Genomic DNA, 9,025 nt, shown 5'->3' with positions numbered 1-9,025 from the left:
GCAACTCAGCAACTTTGCCTGCGCCGCGCCCCTCCCCCGCGCCGCCCGGCCGGGCCGGGGGCTGCGCTGCGCTCTGGGGCCCCGGCGCCGGACCCGGTGGGGGACAGACCTGGGGTGCGGGCGAGCGCGGCGGGGGGTGGGGGGCGGGCCGGGGCTGCAGAAGTGGCACAGCTGCTGGGGGAGGGGGGAGCGGGTGAGACTGGGGGTGCGCCTCTGCGCGCCCCGGGGCTTGGAAACGACTCGTGGCCCCCGCCCCGGGGCCCTGGGGCCCCGCGCCGCAACCGCCCCCCGCGGCCCCCTCCGGGCCGGGCCCGTGCCCGCTGCCGGGCTCTGCTCAAGGAAGGGGCGGAGGATGGCGGCGGAGCCATGGAAACTGCCGGGTGGATAAATAAGGAGAGGGCCGCGCGAGGCCGTCCCCCCAGGCTGCCAGCATCTCGGCGGCGGATGCGGCGCCCCGCGAAGCGCGGCCGAGCCCGCACAATTCCCCACACCCCGTGCCCCGCGGCTCCGGGCAGGGCCAGGGGGGCGCCGCGGCGGGAGGCAGGCCCCGGCCCCGGGGGAGGTGCGGGGCGGAGGCGAGTGTGAAGGTGACCCGGGCCTCCCGGGGTCATGGGCTGTTTGTTCCGGCCCGAAGGATGGCGCGAGGCCCTGGCCGGTCCTGCCAGCGGGGGGAGCCCGGGGAAACCCCCAGATCCGGGGCCAGAAAGATGGAGTCGCGCAGTTCAAACATTCAGAAGCACCCCCGAGGGTGCGGGGGAAAATGGGGAACCTGGGCCAGTCTGGGAGGGACACGCTGTCCCCGAAGTAGTCTTCCCGCACCCCTCAGCGGTCGGATTGGCAAGACGGAGAAGGATGGAAGCGGGTGGCCTGGCCCAGGCCTGTGGGAGGTGCAGAGGGGAGCCCGTGGAGCCCTTTCCCTGGAGGCAGATTTTAGGAGTCCCTCTAACCTTCCTCCCGCACTCACATACTTCATCGTTCTCACTCTAGAGTTACTGATGCTTTACGTACGCCCTAGCCTAGCCTGTAAAGGGCTGGAGGTTTGAATGGTGGTGTTATGAAGTTGAGTCACTTCGGGGCTCTGCAGAGGTAAATGGGTTATGTCAAGTGAAAGTTAACTACCTGTGTGGAGAAGCCCATCAACACGCTGAATGATTTAATTACATGCCATCTTAATTTAAAGAGATTTCTATGCTCATTGAGGACAGCTGGACAGTTACATGTTGATGTGGACCTAGCAATTTTTAACTGAACGAGGTCTGGTTCACCCTTAAAATGGGTGGCCAGTATTTCCTTTTTTTTTTTTAACTCCAAAATTCTTATTCTTTTACTTCATATTAGGAAAGAATAGTATTTGACCTGCTTCCTCTAAAATAACTGTGAAAGTTCTAGGCTAGAGCATCGTGGTCCAGAGTGGTGTTCTGGAGAACAGTAGGTCCTCAGGAGGTAGTAGGTGATGTTGGACCAAAAGTTCTGTGGTTCATACTACCACAATTCATCTATCCCAAGAGGCATGTTTTTGAATTTTAACATCACTGATGTCATACTTGATGGTATCTTAGCTTTGAGTCCTACTTTTCTTTTTCAATGTACATGGAATAAGGAAGTTTGAGAAATGCTGAGATAAACAAGTTTGTTATACAACACAGAAATGCAACAAGTATCTTTATTATGACTTTCCAGAATATTCTGTGTGCTGAGGTGTTTGTGAATCGCCAAGAAGTTATCACATGCCAGCTTTCCCAAATGGCCAGTCACTGGTTTTTGAGACCATGATTATTAAGGATTAATATTCCTTCCAGGAAATGCTGCTCTAGGGGTTACGCCAGATTCGAACACAGTTAAGGAAAATGTTCACATTTCAAAATAGTAACAGTGTGCGATCAGGGGTCATGAAATGATAGACTAAATTGAGTGTCTTTACACAAAAGATAGAGACCATTTGAGGAAATATTTACAGCTGTTCAATTCAACTCTATTAGAAACTGATTTAGGGAACTAGTTCCAGTGAACATTCTGTTCATCAGAAAATTCATGTATCTTATATATACTGTTGCTGTTACACTACCTCCTGCATTATTTTGATTTGTATACGTTTGTAAAAATGCTTTATTTAGACTGGCACCAAGCTACTAACCAACAACTCCAAAGAATGACCCCAAAACTCACTACAGAAAAATAAAATTGATGGTAAGTATATAGAAATACACTTTAGGAAAGAAGGAGGGGCACCTAGGTGGCTAAGGGGGTTACCTGTCTGACTCTTAATTTAGGCCCAGATCTTGATCTCAGGGTGGTAAGATCAGGCCTGGCATTGGGCTCCACCCTGGGCGTGGAGCCTGCTTAAGATTCTCTCTCCTTCTGCCTCTGCCCTCCCCCCCACAGAAAATAGGAGAAGCAGCAAGCAAGCCCAAAGAGGGATGAAATTTAGCATAGCGAAAAAAAGTCTTTCACCTCTTACCAAAGGTTACAGGCAAAGTTGGATTTTTATAATAAGTGAATAAAATTTTTAATATTCGCTGTATCAGAGTGTGTATCAAGTACCTACCAGGTTCTAGACACGACACTAGGCTTTGATGATACTAAGACGAATCAGAACATTCTGCTCCCTAAAAGTTTGCATCTGGTAGGTGAGACAGATAAGTATAATAACTTGTAACACAATGTGACATTGAGGCTTAGCAAGGTTAACTACTTCCCCAAAGGAACTCAAGTCAGGATTTGACTGGTCTGATGACTTCAAATACCCTACTCTCTTCTCTAATAGACTTGCTCCCCATCTTTGCAGATAACATCATGAAGATATAGAACTTGAAATTAATTAAACAAAATCAAATGTACTGAACCTCAAGGGCCAGAGAGAAATGGAGAGATGACCCAGGCCGACCCCCTGATGTTACAAGCCTGGAAACTGAGACAGAAGAAAATGGATTTGCTCAAGGTTATACAGCTATCTAATGACTGAATTAAGATTAGAATCAAGGTTTGTTGACTCTCAGCTCTTTGCACAGTAAAGGGCTGCCCTACGGGAAGAGAGAGTCAGGAAGGCCTCAGCAGACTGTCCTACTGAGGAGCAGTATGGGCCCATCACAGTAAAGGCCTAAGGCAATTGTTGAATGGGCGATAAAATGACCCATGACTAAGCACTTATTTAAAGAAATATTTCTAAGAGGAACTGCCAGGGGATTTCAGCTGAGTTCCTTAAAACTGGCTACTATCCTTAAAAGTTGAAGATAGGTTTGGTGAAAAACAAATATGGGACTTTGGGGGAAATTTGAACACTACATGTTAGAGACTGTTAAAGAATCATTGTCACTAGTTTAAGTAAGTAGATTTACGATTAATGCTGTTTTTAAAAAGAAATTCTCATGACTTTGACATATCTAGTGGAATATTTGCATTGAAATTATATGGTGTCCTGTACTAAAATAATCAGCTTTTTTTTTTTTTTTTTTTTTTTTTAAGGGGCGGTGTGGGGGGAATAAGGATTGTAAATGATCATGAGTTGCTATATATACACCAAAACTAGAAGGCATATTCCCAGGGAAAAAGGTCACTTCATGATGTGGAAATACCTTCTTGTTGGAAGTTTCAGAAAGCTTTTTCCTACCCGTTGAGTCAAGGTCAGGGAGAAGTGTAATCAGTAATTTTAATTGCTGACATTTGCATAGGCTAGCACCTTATAATTTACAAACTGTATTCACACCAACACAGACCTTTCCTCACTCTTCTGGATTAGTTTTGGTCTGAAGTTGAAGGCAAAGGATCTCAATTGTGTTGTCTGCAGAACAATGCCTGAAGCCCTGTCTGAAAATTAAGTTTTCTTAGCACTTTTAAATGGTAGTAAAACTCCTGAGGATTTCCAGGAATACTGAAGGCAGGCACACACTGAGCTTGCTTCTGCCTTGCAAGTAGATTACCACTCCCGGCATTTTAGGTCCACACAAGAGGATGGATGTGTTATGATTTATCTCAGCTAGTTAACATTCTTACTACAAAATATTAAGCCAATCCCAAAGCCACATTATCATGGAATCTATAATAGTATTAAGGGTCTCTTTGTGGCGAAGAATAGTTGGTGTGTTACTGTTTTTATTATAAGATTTATAGAGCTGGTTTATAATACTGTATTCCTAATTGTATGGGCAATATATTTAAAACACATGTGGTAGCTACAGTTCTGGTTCTATTTTTAAGTGACTTTGGGGGTCCCCCCCCCCACTTTCTATTCCTATATGGTATACCTGCATCTGGAAATTATCAAAATATCACAAAGACAACACCATGAATGTAGTTAATTAAAAGGATAGACACCACGGACATTATAAGCAAGGTCTTTATCATTCAATAAATATTTTATTGGCAATACTTATTGTTTTGTAGGGAGCTGGGAAACTGTAACATGGGTGGGATTTCCAAGCACACAGAAATGAAACTAGTTTCCAAATGAGAATAACCGCTTACGGTCAGATGTTTAGGGGAAAGCAGTATTCTCTCACCTTGTTTAAAAACAAGAAACAAGAAAACGTGTATGTTGCATCCTTTCCTGGCTTCCCATCATGTTTGTGTTGGAGTCTGTGGCCCCAGTTGGTGGCTGAATACGTCCTCGGGTTATTGCAAGGGGTCAGAGACGCTGTATGGTGCATCCAGAATTTCTGTAGATTGAATCATAAAATGGTGTAGAAATGTATGGTCCAAATGCATGTGTTTGTCATTCACGAATACACGGGGAAGCATTGAAAAGCTTTTCTAAATGTAAACAATCACTCTGTTCTCATGTATCTTTTACATCAATGAGGACTAAGAATATAGCTACTTTCTTACACAGGCTGGGGGCCGAGGTGAGTTCTTGTTCCTACATTTGGTAAAGCCCGTTCTCTCTCTTTTTAGCCTTATTCTATGAAGCGCGTAATGATTTCTTGGTTTCATTACATAGTATATGCCACAGGAGATAGCATGGGGCCAGGAAAAATTCAGTGCCCTTGTGGATTTCTTTTATCATTTGGCTCTCAGGACTGGAAGTTCTAGGCATCCCTTCTTGGCCGTCTTTTTTTTTTTTTATTATTTTTTTTTTTTAAGATTTTATTCATTTATTTGACAGACAGAGACCACTAGTAGGCAGAGAGTCAGGCAGAGAGAGGAAGGGGGAAGCAGGTTTCCTGCTGAGCAGATAGCCCGATGATGACCTGAGCTGAAGGCAGGAGCTTTAACCCACTGAGCCACCCAGGCACCCTCTTTGCCACTTTTTTATACTTACTATATTCACTTTGGTGCTCCAAGCCAAGAGGACTTTTCCCAAACTATGCGCACTATCAGACCTGTAATATCCAGGATAGAGACCTCTTCGGGAACTTTTTTTTTTTTTTTTTTTTTTTACCACAACGGAAACTTAAAATTGGGTGAACCTTGTCAGAAATGCAAATATGGTTCAAAATGTCTCAGAAGGCTCTTCATACAGAGTACATTTTGCTTCCTGAAGTTTCTCTACTTGCTCTCTATACACTCTCCCTTCAGCAGGGTGTTTTGTTTTGTTTTGTTTTAAGGGATGCTGGTCTTGGATTCTTACAGCAAATAAGCAAGCATATGGTATCATTGCTGAAGTGGGGTTCTGGGTGAGGGACGACGCTGAGCTCTCAAATCATAATTGGAGATGGGATTAGTTGGAAGAGTCGTGTTCATTAACAAATCCTCTTCACTTTATTTGCTCTCCAGTAATTATTTGCCACTAATTAAGCCCTTATTCTGCACCTGGCATGTTTTTTTTTTTTTTTAAGATTTTTAAAATTTATTTACTTGACGGACAAAGATCACAAGTTGGCAGAGAGGCAGGCAGAGAGAGAGAGGAGGAAGCAGGCTCCCTGCTGAGCAGAGAGTCCTATGTGGGGTTCGATCCCAGGACCCTAAGATTATGACCTCAGCTGAAGGCAGAGGCTTTAACGCACTGAGCCACCCAGGCGCCCCCTGCACCTGGCATGTTATGCTAATCTTCCAACAGTCCTATGAGGTGAATACTTATTATTCTTCCATTTGACCTATGAAGAATTTCAAGGAACTTGATGCTTTAAGAGGTTAAATTTACCTAAGGTCCTGTAGCCGGGAAGCAACAGAATGGGGATTTGAACCCAGGGTTGACTCTAAATCCTCCACCAGCAGAGACTTCTCGGAGAGCAGCCCTAGGGTCTAATGACTTAAGCACCTGCCTATTCTTATCTTTGGAAAGGCGAGAATTGTGTAAACTGAACCAAAATAATGACAGCTGTTTCCTCAGACCATCCATCATTAGTCACTTTTTCCTTTATGGCTTCCCAGTGAGTACTAGGTTAGTAAGTGGCTTAACTGTTACCAAGATCGTGCACACATTTAACGTACAGATGGCACTGGGCTAGTTATAACTTACCCTAATTATTCTGACCTTTCTATCTTTTTCCTTCTAGAGATAGGCATCAAAAATAATGGGGGAGATTTTGAAAGACTTATTTAGATCTTACTACCTTAAAGAAGAGGAGAAATTACTTTTGAGGCAAATGAGTCCTAGCTTTCCTATAGAAAGGGAGATGATTTATTATTGGTCTAAGTAGAAGTTAATTAAGAGGATATTGCACACAATAGCTATTAAGTCAGTAATGACATATGGAAGCTGAAAGATTTCACTATTGGATACACATGGCAGCTAAGAAAAAATGGGGCATCTTCTTGGTTTGACTTCACCACTAGCCTCTCTTGAGTGCTTGGATCTGGATTCACTCTCATCAGTAAACTCTTTTTGGGACCTCTGCCCATTTTGCCATTAGCTGGGGACTTACCTGGTCATCTTCTTCAGTGTCCCTCTCATTTTGAGATAGAAGGAGATGAGGCCTTTCCAATCACCCCTCCTTAAAATATAAGAGGATCGTCTGCCAGAGATAAACACGTCCCCCTCTCTTATTAGGAAGACAAAAACCAAATGTAGGCAGTCAGATGCGCTGATCTCTGAAAATATCCCTCAGGCCCTGCGTAAGTCCTCAGCACTCCCTTGGTACAGAAGTGAGAGGGAGCCACTTCTATTTGGGAGTTGGGAGGAAGGGGCATGTGTTAGCAGAGCTGGAAACAGTGGTTTCAGGGTCCAATGCAGTGAGGTAGCACGCTAAGGGCAGGTAGCAAGCACCGTGGCTGGCCGTGGGCAGTGGGGGATAAGGACAGCGAGACGACTAGAGCACTGCATCTTCAAGCAGCTACCACCCCCCAGGGAGACCAGGGAGCTGTCTACTTTGTAGAAATAGCAGAAGATAGAGTGTGACGTTAGGCCTTAAGAACTAGTCACTTGTGTGCCTGGGTGGCTCAGTGGGTTAAAGCCTCTGCCTTCGGCTCACGTCATGATCTCAGGGTCCTGGGATCGAGCCCCGCATCAGGCTCTCTGCTCGACAGGGAGACTGCTTCCTCCTCTCTCTCTGCCTGTTTCTCTACCTACTTGTGATCTCTGTCTGTCAAATAAATAAATAAATAATCTTAAAAAAAAAAAAAAAAAAAGAACTAGTCACCTTCCAGTGGCCCGCATCTCCCATATGTAAACCCAAGGCAATGAACAGGGCTTTTGCACACCCGGGACCTGTTATACTCGCCTGCCTGGGACTCTGGCTCTCAGCCCTGCCTTTGGGAAAGAGTTCAGCTTTCTGATACTGTTTACCCTCTCCTCTGAATCACAAAGAAATCCAAGTAAAAGGTGTGTCTGTGTTTTTCTCCCCAGAGTTGGTTGATTTCAGTTACAGTTGTAGTTTACACTTGCCTTTTAAGTTTTCTGTTGCAGGAAAAGCCACCTTTCAAACCACAAAGTCAGCTGCCAAGATGGTTTGCTCTTACTGTTGTTCTTGACCAGAGGAGGTGGGTTAAACCTTGGTCAGCTGAACGTTGTTTTGTTACCACCACCCCTGCCCCAGGTAGCGGGCTCAGATGGGTCTCAAAATAAACCAGGCCCACATGGCTGATGAGAGAGCCCATTGGGCAGAAGGTAATGTTACACCGTCAATGGTACAGCTTCGAGAATTTGCTCTGGTGCCTTACAAAGCGGAAAGTCCTCAAACTGTGAGGGTTGCAGCGTGTGTGTACCTCCCTTGAAGACAGTTCAACTTCCACTCAGCTTCGGAGACTTGTAAGAAGCAGTTAGAGCCTTTTCTTTGCCTTCTTTCCCTTTTTTGCTTTAGAGGGACAGATGGCCAAACAAACTTTTGGTGGCCGTTCAGAAGGACCAGATCCTTGACCGAAGTACAAGCCAGTGTTTTGCAATGCACAGCACACATGGGGAGCTTTCAGGACACCCTGGGGCACAGTTAGGTTCTGGGGCTCTAGGGACAAAGAGCACCGCTAATTTGTGCGGCTGCTGCTTGAGAATGGTGCTCGGCGACCCGGCCTGTGGAAGGAGCCCAAAGTCAGGACGTGGCATAAATGGACGATCCAGGCTGAGCAATACTGGGAAAGGGAAGGGAAAGCCCCATCTTGGAAGAAAAACTTGCAGGATCTGCTGACCTGCCTGTTGTCAGGCTCCTTGCCCCTCCCCAGGATGACCTGAATCTCCTTTGCCTTCTCTCCTGGAAAGCTGCCTCTAGAAGGAAATGTGCTCTCATATTTAGAGAGGAAAGCAGGAAGTGAGGAGTCACAGCCCCGGCTTCCTGGTCCGGTGGCTGACTCACACAGCCATCCTTCGGGCCATCTCCTTCATCTCTCTGTACCTCAGTTTCTCAGTTAAATGAAAGATGAAAATGGAATTCCCCTTGAGGCGTTGGGAACACCTAATTAATGTTTATGTTTCTCTGAGATAACTGGAATTAAGAGGTACTATTACGGCAAAGCATCATTACGTGGAAGATTACATCTTAGCGTCAACTTGAGGCGTCCACTGAATGACTAGCATTCGGAGTCGTTGGGCCATCATTCCGCTGTCCCGCTCTGCGACATCCCTCCCTCTCTCCTTCCATTGTTTTCCACATTGACCTCGGGTTGTGTCACTTGCCTGACCTTCGGTTAGTAAAGGGAGGGAGACTTTAACTTCTTTCTG

The 9,025-nt window shown here is 45.8% G+C and overlaps 1 long non-coding RNA gene across 1 annotated transcript; it reads left to right on the top strand.

The window, feature by feature from the left end:
* Positions 1-2,112: 2,112 nt before the first annotated feature.
* On the top strand, positions 2,113-3,321 carry LOC309864368. Its single transcript, XR_014311479.1, has 2 exons — positions 2,113-2,187; positions 2,786-3,321. It is a non-coding gene; the product is annotated as an uncharacterized lncRNA (long non-coding RNA).
* The last annotated feature ends 5,704 nt before the right edge of the window (positions 3,322-9,025 follow it).

Source organism: Mustela nivalis (assembly GCF_964662115.1).
Source record: "Mustela nivalis genome assembly, chromosome: 5".
Classification (NCBI taxonomy): domain Eukaryota; kingdom Metazoa; phylum Chordata; class Mammalia; order Carnivora; family Mustelidae; genus Mustela; species Mustela nivalis.
This window is presented reverse-complemented; position numbering and strand designations above follow the sequence as displayed.